The following is a 12,867-nucleotide window of genomic DNA, read 5'->3' as shown; positions in this document are numbered from 1 at the left end:
ACACAAATTATGATAGAAAAAAGGATGAAAACCTGTTGGAAACTAAAACCCACAAAGAAAATGCACTATACTCTTAGAAAATGAGGGCCAATATTCACAAAATCTGCTTGATACATCTCCCCCAATGTGTTCTCAACAACCACAAATCTGGCACTTTAAGTGGCTCCACACACTTTAATTAGTATCAATTTCACAATGGCCCTCATTTCTTGACTTGTTGGGGACGGAGGGCATATGGATGCGCCCTCGTATCCTATCACTTAAGGACTGAGGGCGTACCTGTATGCCTTCCGCATTTCCGATCACCGCAGCTCACCAGGCAGTGATCGGAACGTGATGCCTGCTGAAATCATTCAGCAGGCATCCCATGCCAATGCCCAGGGGGGTCCTGAGACCCCCCATGTCGGCGATCGTGGCGATTCCGAGTCATACCTGTCTCTGGTGACCTGGTGACCCAGAAAATAAGGGGGATCGGAGGTGTCCAAGACACCCCCGGTCCCCCTGAAGGGATAGGAGTTAGGTGGCAGGGGTGCCACCCCTCCTATTCCTGCTATTGGTGGGTCAGAAGCGACCAACCAATAGCAGATCGGGGGCAGGGGGGGTTAAAGTTCGGTTCCCCCGCTCTGCCCACCCACGGTAATAAGGGCAGAGCAGGGGAACCGTAGGTGACCGGTGCCGGAGGTCACTTACCATCCTAAATGTGACATGCCCCTCAAAAACCATTTCAGAAAAACTCACTCTCCAAAATCCATTGTCACTCCTTCCCTTCTGAGCCCTCTACTGTGCTCGCCAAGCACTTCACATACACATATGAGGTATTTTCTTACTCGAGAGAGATTGGGTTACACATTTTGGGGGGCTTTTTCTCCTATTACCCCTTGTAAAAATTCAAAAACTGGATTTACAAGAACATGCGAATGTAAAAAATGAAGATTTCCTGTGAAACACCTAAAGGGTTAACAAACTTTCTGAATAATGGGGTCATTTATGTGGTATTTCTAATATGAAGGGCCTTCAAAATTCACTTCAAAACTGAACTGGTCCCTGAAAAATCAAGATTTTTAAAATTTTGTGAAAAATTGCTGTTGAACTGTACACTACTCACATAGATAGACGTGCTGGAGCAGCAGTGTGTACCGAACAAAACTCTGCATAATAGTAAAATCATAAATCTTTATAAAATACACAGAGGGGGAGATTCTCAAAGAATTTTGCGCCCCAAAAAAAATTGGCGCGAAAAGTATCGACCACATTTTCAAAGAGCTTTGTGCCGCAGTTTTCACTGTTCAAGCTAGTTTTGTAAAAGTGGGCGTGTCCATGTGTATTGTCTGCTTTACATGATATTTTCAAAGGGGTGAGAGTCCAGTTAACATAAAAAATTTCACACCAGCTTTTTTATAGTGTAGAAATCACATAAATGGTTGTAGTTTTATTGTTTTTGTTTTCTTCTCATTTTAGATACGTGAATGCAAAGGACTAAGTCAGATTCGGCGGATTGTGATGATGAACAGCGGTTTTTAAATGTCAATAAAAGGGTTAATGAGGACTGTGGGGGAGTTTTTTTTTTTTAAATAAAACATTTGTTTCAATGTGTTGTGTTTTTTATAATTGCCGAGACTTAGCGTTAGCCCCAATATCAGGTAGCGCTAATCCCCAATGATTGCTCCCCGGTACCCACTGCCACAGGGGTGTCTGGGAGAGCTGGTACCAACAGGCCCGGAGCATCAAAATTGGCGCTCCTGGGCCTAGGCGGTAACAGGCTGGCGTTATTTTTGGCTGGGAAGGGCCAGTAACAATGGTCCTCGCCCACCCTGGTAACGTCAGGCTGTTGCTGCTTGGTTGGTATTTGGCTGATAATGAAAAAATCTGGCTGATAATTATATTTATTTATTTATTTTTAAATACAAAAATAAATAAAAAAACGCATAGGGTTCCGCCTATTTTCAGTATCAGCCAGATATAGACCAAGCAGCAACAGCCTGATGTTACCAGGGTGGGCGAGGACCATTGTTACTGGCCCTCCCCAGCCTAAATAACACCAGCCTGTTACCGCCTAGGCCCAGGAGCACCATTTTTGACACTCTGGGCCTGTTGGTACTGGCTCTTCCTGGCACCCCTGTGGCAGTTGGTACCGGGGTAATAATTGGAGGTTAGCGTTAACTGATTTTGGGGCTATCGCTAAGCCCCTGCTGAGCAATGGATTCAATTCAATTATAAAAAACACAACACATTGAAAAAAAATGTATTTAAAAAAAACACTCCCCCACAGCCCTCGTTAACCATTTGATTGAAATGAAAAAAAAAAAACGCTGGTCATCGTCGCAGTCCACCGAATTTGACATAGTCCTCTGCATTCAGGTCTCTGAAATGAGAAGAAAAATAAGAAATATGGGTTAGTACATTTTTTGCGCTCTCCCCTGGGGAGAGCACACATAATGCAATGAGTTCATAAATGCAGTGTGTTCATGGGGGCTGTAGTTAAGCAACAGCTGGAGTCTCCCTGTTTGGAACACACTGCCAGAAAGGCTCTGTTCCCATTATGCAAAACCCCTGATGAGAACAGAGTAAGGCCTGGACTGTGTAGCTTGATCTGTCCCTCTGCCCTTGAACTACTACTCCCATCATGGGACAGAGTCTTTCCCATGATGGGAGTAGTTGTAGTACAGCAGTGCTGAGGGATGGCACTTGCACATCCCCCAGCTGCGGGACTTGTAGGAATGCTACTCCCATCATGGACATACTCTATCCATGATGGGTGTTATAGTCCAGGGGCTGAGTTGCAGATTGCAGCAGGTCATTCTCCTGAGACCCACTGCGATCCACATTTATTAAATTAACAAGCCAGAGGCACATGCGGTTACACTGCACTCTCCACCGGCTCTAGGCTTCTGTATACATCTCTCACAATTCATAATCGCCACCGACGGGAGACCGAAGCTCTGATTGGTGAATAGCTATTCACCAATCAGAGCTCCCATCTCCTGGATGAGGTGATTATGAATTATGACAGTGTATACAGTATTCCCCACCTGGAGCTGGCGGGGAGCACAGTGTAGCCACTTGTGTTAAATTAATAAATGCGGATTGCAGCGTTTCTCTGGAGAATGACCTGCTGCGATCTGCACCTCAGCCCCTGAGTGTGTCCATGATGGGAGTAGTAGTCCTAAAAGTCCCGCAGCCGGGGGGATGTGCAAATGCCATCCCTCAGCGCTGTGATACTACAACTACTCCCATCATGGGACAGACCATGCCCATGATGGGAGTTATAGTCCAGGGGCTGAGGGGCAGATTGCACCGGGTCATTCTCCAGAGACCCGCTGCGATCCGCATTTATTAACTGTAAAATCCGGCGGCACATGCAGCTACCCTGAACTGCCCGCCGGCCCAAAATAGTCCCACAGCCGGGGGGGGGATGTGCAAGTGCCATCTCTTAGCGCTGCGGTACTACAATTACTCCCATCATGGAACAGACTCTGTCCCATGATGGTAGTAGTTTAGCAGTGTTGAGGGACGGCTCCTGCATTCCACCGCTGTCTCGGTGGAACAGTTTCCTACGTGTCCTTTTTAATGGTGTATTTTTGCGTTAAAAAAAGGATTTGCAAAAAAAAATGCATCTAAACAAAAAAAAACACACATGATAATTTAGTATCCACTGTAGAATGCATTCCACAATACACAAAAAAGAGAGTACAAAAAGGCACAAAAAAGACGCAATGAAAGTCACAGCGCAAATTTTTGCTCAAAAAAATACACAAGAAAAAGGGGTAAACTCAATGATAAATGTCCCCCATTATAACTTGGAAACCTAGGGCCAAGAAAATCAGGGACATCTGGGCACAAAGGGTAGGATCTTAGGCAGTTTCGAACAGGGTTGAGCGCAAAGAGTGGCATTAAGTGTGCAAGTGTGGGGTCTCAAACTCACGTGAGGACATGAACTCTGTCCAAGGTCTCCAAACACTATTCAATCTGTCTAATTGATTTCGGGAATCAGCAAGAAGTTCTTCCACACGGTGTAGGTGGGAAACCTCCCGAAACCAGGATGAGAGTGTGGGGGGAAGATTTCCACAGTCTGGGGATCACTGTCCTAGCTGCTAGTAAGAAAAAATGCAGGAATCTCGTCTAGGCCTTTGGTCAGCTTGTTGGGAGGATGGACAGTAAAATCAGTTTTGGTTCCTTATTGATTTGATGAGATGTCAATTTAGTCATTACCTCCAGTACCTGGGACCAAAAGGGCAGTCCAGCCAGATGTGAGTCATAGTGCCACCAGGACCTCCACAATGCCAGCATGTATCCAAGACATTCGGGAAGATTCGGGACAGTAGGGAGGGAACTCAGTACCATGTCGTCAAAATTTTGTAATTAGTTTCATGAGCTTTGCACGAGATGGAAGACCTTTGGCACCATGAGAAGGCCCAATTCCACTCTTCAACTGAGAAAGAACTATCAAGTTCCTTCTCCCAGGCCGAGCAGTAGGGTAAGGGGTTGGTTGTGAAAGCCATCAGTAAAAGAGCATATAAGGTGCTGGTGGGTTTATGTAGTGGTGTGCGAGAGGAGCAGAGGCTTTCAAAGGTTGTGAGGTCTCTATTTAATGCTAGTTGGTCTCTATGAGTCTTGTAATAGTGAGCTAGTTGGGAGTATTGAAATATTTGACTGATGGAGGGAGGAGACTCCCGAAGAAAATCCAAGAGTAACCGCAATCCACCTGAGTCCATCAAATCTCGGAACGTGGGGGCATCTGATCGGCGGAAGGACAGAAAGGTTGGGGCATGTTGGGCTGGCGGGAAGGCCGGGTTACCAAATAGGGGAGTGAGTGGGCCAGAGGAGGGAAAAAGAGGAAGTTGTGACAAGTATGTCTTGTGAGTAGCGAGCAGGGAAGCCGCGCCCGGGGGGATATCCAGGTATCCCTTCTTAGGTAGCATTTGTTTGGGTAACCACAGTAAAGACTTGATATCTATTTCACAGGCTTCACTTTCAAAGAGTACCCACTGCTTCCCGTTCCTATGATGGAAGCTATCAATTACCTTAGTGAGGGTATTGGCTAGGTAGTAAGATGTGAAGTCTGGCAACGCAAGGCCTCCCTCTCGTTTATGTCTAATTAGAATATGACTAGCAAGGCGAGGGTGACGTCAGGCCCAGACAAACTCAGTCTGCAGCGCAGAGACCTCCCGAAAGAAGGAGCGAGGTAAGTGCACCGGTATACAAGAGAAAAGGTATAATAGTGTAGGGAGCATGTTCATTTTGAACACATTGACCCTGCCCAGCCACGAGAAGTCTCTGCGCTCCCACCTGGCCAAGTCAGAGCGGAAAGTCTGCAAGAGAGGAGGGAAGTTAAGGCGGTATGTGTCTACTAGTTCTGCAGGGACGTGGATACCTAGGTATGTGAGGGATCTAGTCTGCCACTTGAAGGGGTAGGATGACCTCAGAGCTGAACACGTTTGAGGAGGTAGTGTTACATTTAGGGCTTTGCATTTGGAGGGGTTAAGTTTATAATTGCTAAATCTGGAAAAAGTGTGTATGGTGTGAAGAAGAGAGGGCAGGGACACCAGGGGGGAGGACAGGAACAGGAGGAGATCATCTGCAAATGCCGAACATTTGTAATGGGACGGGGGTAGAGATATCAGCATGTTGTCTAATGTCCACCAGTAGGTTATCCATTCAGAGAACACATAAAAGAGGGGACACTATTACAGATGGGAAAGGGGGCAGAGAGTTGGCCGTTGATACGTATCTGGGCAGAGGGATTTGTGTATATAGCTAGTATCCTGTCCATCATCAGATTACCCAGGCCTAGATGGGAGAGCCCAGCTTTCATACAGTCCCAATCCACCCGATCGAAGGCTTTCTCTGCGTCCAGGGACAGAAGGAGAAGAGGGGTCTTGCAACGCCGTGCATGATGTATGGACGAGAAGACTCTTTAGGGGACATTTATCAATGTTTGCTTATGTATTCCTTTTTTTAGTTATTTTTTTCTTACTATATTTTTTTGCTTATGTGCGACTTATTTATCAACTGCTTTCAGCCTGTTGATACATTTCTTTCACTTAAGCATTTTTTCTTTTTTTGCTTTAGTAGTGGCTTTTTCTGCTCCATGTCTGAGCTGGAGTAAATTTTTCGCACTTGATAAATCTCTGACCACTGCAAGTCAAAGAACACTTTTTGCTTAAGTAAGCAAGATTTTTATTTTTTGCTTAGGACACTGAACATGCAAAAAGTCGCAGAAAAAAGAGCATAGTCGCACGTGCGACTTTTTTGCGACAATTTTAAGCAAAAAAAAAAACTACTGAATGCTTTGATAAATGTCCCCCTTAGAGCGTTGTCTCTTGCCTCCCGTCCGTGGACAAAGCCAACTTGATCAAGGTGCATGAGGGAGCCCAAGTGCTCTGTCAGTATGTTTGCCAGTAAGTTTGCAAACAGTTTACCATCTACATTGATCAGGGAGATTGGCCTGTAGCTCAGGCAAAGGAGGGGTCTTTACCCTCTTTGGGAATGACAGTTACATAGGCCTTCATAAAGGAGGGGGGGAGTGGGGATCCCGGGGAGACATTATTAAAAACCGCGAGGAGGTGGGGCTGCAACTCCTCCCGGAGAGCCTTGTAGAATTTTGAGGTGTACCCGTCCGGGCCAGGGCTTTTGCCCGATGGGAGGGTGGAAATTGCAGACCCCAGTTCCTCAGGGGTAAATGGTAACTCTAGGGCTTGGATAGTGTCCTGTGGTAGGTGCGGAATCGCTGTGGATGCTAGGTATTGCTGTAGGGATGGGGTGAGGGCGTGGACACAGAGTATGCGGTTGGCTTGGGTAGGTTGTACAGTCTTGTGTAGTACTCATGGAAAGTGGCAAGAATGTCAGGTGTAAGATGGGAGATGGAGCCAGAAGCCATCCGAATGGCTCGTAGGAACGTGGATGAACGTTTAGATTTAAGAGCTGAGGCTAATAGGCGGCCAGACTTGTTGCTCCACTCATAGTATGTCCTACCTGTTAGCTGTTTATAGTATCGGTGTTGTTACGCCGAGCGCTCCGGGTCCCCGCTCCTCCCCGGAGCGCTCGCTTCTCTCTCGCTACCGCAGCGCTCCGGGCAGCTCCACTGACCCGGTGCGCTGCGATACCGTCTCCAGCCGGGATGCGATTCGCGATGCGGGTAGCGCCCGCTCGCGATGCGCATCCCGGCTCCCGTACCTGACTCGCTCTCCGTCTGTCCTGTCCCGGCGCGCGCGGCCCCGCTCCCTAGGGCGCGCGCGCGCCGGGTCTCTGCGATTTAAAGGGCCACTGCGCCGCTGATTGGCGCAGTGGTTCCAATTAGTGTGTTCACCTGTGCACTCCCTATTTATACCTCACTTCCCCTTCACTCCCTCGCCGGATCTTGTTGCCATTGTGCCAGTGAAAGCGTTTCCTTGTGTGTTCCTAGCCTGTGTTCCAGACCTCCTGCCGTTGCCCCCGACTACGATCCTTGCTGCCTGCCCCGACCTTCTGCTACGTCCGACCTTGCTTCTGTCTACTCCCTTGTACCGCGCCTATCTTCAGCAGTCAGAGAGGTTGAGCCGTTGCTAGTGGATACGACCTGGTCACTACCGCCGCAGCAAGACCATCCCGCTTTGCGGCGGGCTCTGGTGAAAACCAGTAGTGACTTAGAACCGATCCACTAGCACGGTCCACGCCAATCCCTCTCTGGCACAGAGGATCCACTACCTGCCAGCCGGCATCGTGACAGTAGATCCGGCCATGGATCCCGCTGAAGTTCCTCTGCCAGTTGTCGCCGACCTCACCACGGTGGTCGCCCAGCAGTCACAACAGATAGCGCAACAAGGCCAACAGCTGTCTCAACTGACCGTGATGCTACAGCAGCTACTACCACAGCTTCAGCAATCATCTCCTCCGCCAGCTCCTGCACCTCCTCCGCAGCGAGTGGCCGCTTCTGGTCTACGACTATCCTTGCCGGATAAATTTGATGGGGACTCTAAATTCTGCCGTGGCTTTCTTTCCCAATGTTCCCTGCACTTGGAAATGATGTCGGACCAGTTCCCTACTGAAAGGTCTAAGGTGGCTTTCGTAGTCAGCCTTCTGTCTGGAAAAGCTCTGTCATGGGCCACACCGCTCTGGGACCGCAATGACCCCGTCACTGCCTCTATACACTCCTTCTTCTCAGAAATTCGAAGTGTCTTTGAGGAACCTGCCCGAGCCTCTTCTGCTGAGACTGCCCTGTTGAACCTGGTCCAGGGTAATTCTTCCGTTGGCGAGTACGCCGTACTATTCCGTACTCTTGCTTCAGAATTATCCTGGAATAATGAGGCCCTCTGCGCGACCTTTAAAAAAGGCCTATCCAGCAACATTAAAGATGTTCTGGCCACACGAGAAATCCCTGCTAACCTACATGAACTCATCCATCTTGCCACTCGCATTGACATGCGTTTTTCCGAAAGGCGTCAGGAGCTCCGCCAGGATATGGACTTTGTTCGCACAAGACGTTTTTTCTCCCCGGCTCCTCTCTCCTCTGGTCCCCTGCAATCCGTTTCTGTGCCTCCCGCCGTGGAGGCTATGCAGGTCGACCGGTCTCGCCTGACACCTCAAGAGAGGACACGACGCCGCATGGAGAATCTCTGTCTGTACTGTGCCAGTACCGAACACTTCCTGAAGGATTGTCCTATCCGTCCTCCCCGCCTGGAAAGACGTACGCTGACTCCGCACAAAGGTGAGACAGTCCTTGATGTCTACTCTGCTTCTCCACGTCTTACTGTGCCTGTGCGGATATCTGCCTCTGCCTTCTCCTTCTCTACTATGGCCTTCTTGGATTCCGGATCTGCAGGAAATTTTATTTTGGCCTCTCTCGTCAACAGGTTCAACATCCCAGTGACCAGTCTCGCCAGACCCCTCTATATCAATTGTGTAAACAATGAAAGATTGGATTGTACCATACGTTTCCGCACGGAGCCCCTTCTAATGTGCATCGGACCTCATCACGAGAAGATTGAATTTTTGGTCCTCCCCAATTGCACTTCCGAAATCCTCCTTGGACTACCCTGGCTTCAACTCCATTCCCCAACCCTGGATTGGTCCACTGGGGAGATCAAGAGTTGGGGGCCCTCTTGTTTCAAGGACTGCCTAAAACCGGTTCCCAGTACCCCTTGCCGTGACTCTGTGGTTCCCCCTGTAACCGGTCTCCCTAAGGCCTATATAGACTTTGCGGATGTTTTTTGCAAAAAACAAGCTGAGACTCTACCTCCTCACAGGCCTTATGATTGTCCTATTGACCTCCTCCCGGGCACTACTCCACCCCGGGGCAGAATCTATCCTCTGTCCGCCCCAGAGACTCTTGCTATGTCGGAGTACATCCAGGAAAATTTAAAAAAAGGCTTTATCCGTAAATCCTCCTCTCCTGCCGGAGCCGGATTTTTCTTTGTGTCCAAAAAAGATGGCTCTCTACGCCCTTGCATTGACTACCGCGGTCTTAATAAAATCACGATAAAGAACCGCTACCCTCTACCCCTCATCTCTGAACTCTTTGATCGCCTCCAAGGTGCCCACATCTTTACCAAACTGGACTTAAGAGGTGCTTATAATCTCATCCGCATCAGAGAGGGGGATGAATGGAAAACGGCATTTAACACTAGAGATGGACACTTTGAGTATCTGGTCATGCCCTTTGGCCTGTGCAACGCCCCTGCCGTCTTCCAAGACTTTGTTAATGAAATTTTTCGTGATCTCTTATACTCCTGTGTTGTTGTATATCTGGACGATATCCTGATTTTTTCTGCCAATCTAGAAGAACACCGCCAGCATGTCCGTATGGTTCTTCAGAGACTTCGTGACAATCAACTTTATGCCAAGATAGAGAAATGTCTGTTTGAATGCCAATCTCTTCCTTTCCTAGGATACTTGGTCTCTGGCCAGGGACTACAAATGGATCCAGACAAACTCTCTGCCGTCTTAGATTGGCCACGCCCCTCCGGACTCCGTGCTATCCAACGTTTTTTGGGGTTCGCCAATTATTACAGGCAATTTATTCCACATTTTTCTACCGTTGTGGCCCCTATCGTGGCTTTAACCAAAAAAAATGCCAATCCCAAGTCTTGGCCTCCTCAAGCGGAAGACGCCTTTAAACGGCTCAAGTCTGCCTTTTCTTCGGCTCCCGTGCTCTCCAGACCTGACCCATCTAAACCCTTCCTATTGGAGGTTGATGCCTCCTCTGTAGGAGCTGGAGCGGTCCTTCTACAAAAAAATTCTTCCGGGCATGCTGTTACTTGTGGGTTTTTTTCTAGGACCTTCTCTCCGGCGGAGAGGAACTACTCCATCGGGGATCGAGAGCTTCTAGCCATTAAATTAGCACTTGAGGAATGGAGGCATCTGCTGGAGGGATCAAGATTTCCTGTTATTATTTACACTGATCACAAGAACCTCTCCTATCTCCAGTCTGCCCAACGGCTGAATCCTCGCCAGGCCAGGTGGTCTCTGTTCTTTGCCCGATTTAATTTTGAAATTCACTTTCGGCCTGCCGATAAGAACATTAGGGCCGATGCTCTCTCTCGTTCCTCGGATGCCTCGGAAGTTGAACTCTCTCCGCAACACATCATTCCTCCTGACTGCCTGATCTCCACTTCTCCAGCCTCCATCAGGCAAACTCCTCCAGGAAAGACCTTCGTCTCTCCACGCCAACGCCTCGGAATCCTCAAATGGGGTCACTCCTCCCATCTCGCAGGTCATACAGGCATCAAGAAATCTGTGCAACTCATCTCTCGCTTCTATTGGTGGCCGACTCTGGAGACGGATGTCGTGGACTTTGTGCGAGCCTGCACTGTCTGTGCTCGGGATAAGACTCCTCGCCAGAAGCCCGCTGGTTTTCTTCATCCTCTGCCTGTCCCCGAACAGCCTTGGTCTCTGATTGGTATGGATTTTATTACAGACCTACCCCCATCCCGTGGCAACACTGTTGTTTGGGTGGTCGTTGATCGATTCTCCAAGATGGCACATTTCATCCCTCTTCCTGGTCTTCCTTCAGCGCATCAGTTGGCTAAACAATTTTTTGTACACATTTTTCGTCTTCACGGGTTGCCCACACAAATAGTCTCGGATAGAGGCGTCCAATTCGTGTCAAAATTCTGGAGGGCTCTCTGTAAACAACTCAAGATTAAATTAAACTTTTCTTCTGCATATCATCCTCAATCCAATGGACAAGTAGAAAGAATTAACCAGGTCTTGGGTGATTATTTACGACATTTTGTTTCCTCCCGCCAGGATGATTGGGCAGATCTTCTACCATGGGCCGAATTCTCGTATAACTTTAGAGTTTCTGAATCTTCCTCCAAATCCCCATTTTTCGTGGTGTACGGCCGTCACCCTCTTCCCCCCCTCCCTACTCCCTTGCCCTCTGGTTTGCCCGCGGTAGATGAAGTGACTCGTGATCTTTCCACCATATGGAAAGAGACCCAAGTTTCTCTTTTACAGGCTTCATCTCGCATGAAAAAGTTTGCCGATAAGAAAAGAAGAGCTCCCCCCATTTTTGCTCCCGGAGACAAGGTATGGCTCTCCGCTAAATATGTCCGCTTTCGTGTCCCCAGTTACAAACTGGGTCCACGCTATCTTGGTCCCTTCAAAGTCTTGTGCCAAATTAATCCTGTCTCTTACAAACTTCTTCTTCCTCCTTCTCTCCGTATTCCTAATGCCTTTCATGTCTCTCTTCTTAAACCACTCATCATCAACCGTTTCTCTCCCAAATTAGTTTCTCCCACTCCTGTCTCCGGTTCTTCTGACGTCTTCTCAGTGAAAGAGATACTGGCCTCCAAGACGGTCAGAGGAAAAAAGTTCTTTTTGGTGGATTGGGAGGGCTGTGGACCTGAAGAGAGATCCTGGGAACCTGAGGACAACATCCTAGACAAAAGTCTGCTCCTCAGGTTCTCAGGCTCTAAGAAGAGGGGGAGACCCAAGGGGGGGGGTACTGTTACGCCGAGCGCTCCGGGTCCCCGCTCCTCCCCGGAGCGCTCGCTTCTCTCTCGCTACCGCAGCGCTCCGGGCAGCTCCACTGACCCGGTGCGCTGCGATACCGTCTCCAGCCGGGATGCGATTCGCGATGCGGGTAGCGCCCGCTCGCGATGCGCATCCCGGCTCCCGTACCTGACTCGCTCTCCGTCTGTCCTGTCCCGGCGCGCGCGGCCCCGCTCCCTAGGGCGCGCGCGCGCCGGGTCTCTGCGATTTAAAGGGCCACTGCGCCGCTGATTGGCGCAGTGGTTCCAATTAGTGTGTTCACCTGTGCACTCCCTATTTATACCTCACTTCCCCTTCACTCCCTCGCCGGATCTTGTTGCCATTGTGCCAGTGAAAGCGTTTCCTTGTGTGTTCCTAGCCTGTGTTCCAGACCTCCTGCCGTTGCCCCCGACTACGATCCTTGCTGCCTGCCCCGACCTTCTGCTACGTCCGACCTTGCTTCTGTCTACTCCCTTGTACCGCGCCTATCTTCAGCAGTCAGAGAGGTTGAGCCGTTGCTAGTGGATACGACCTGGTCACTACCGCCGCAGCAAGACCATCCCGCTTTGCGGCGGGCTCTGGTGAAAACCAGTAGTGACTTAGAACCGATCCACTAGCACGGTCCACGCCAATCCCTCTCTGGCACAGAGGATCCACTACCTGCCAGCCGGCATCGTGACAGGTGTTAAGTGTTCATCAGGTCTAATAACTCATGACGAACTCAAATCAGTTCCCTGTACACTTGGTCCTGTTCAGTACTTTTGTGTTGGGTTTCTAAATTATGGTGTTAAGTGTTCATCAGGTCTAATAACTCATGACGAACTCAAATCAGTTCCCTGTACACTTGGTCCTGTTCAGTACTTTTGTGTTGGGTTTCTAAATTATGGAGTGTCTGTAATAATAAGGCAAATTTGAAAG

The sequence above is a fragment of the Hyla sarda genome, chromosome 4, assembly GCF_029499605.1.
Source record: "Hyla sarda isolate aHylSar1 chromosome 4, aHylSar1.hap1, whole genome shotgun sequence".
NCBI lineage: Eukaryota > Metazoa > Chordata > Amphibia > Anura > Hylidae > Hyla > Hyla sarda.
Note: the sequence above shows the minus strand (reverse complement) of the source record.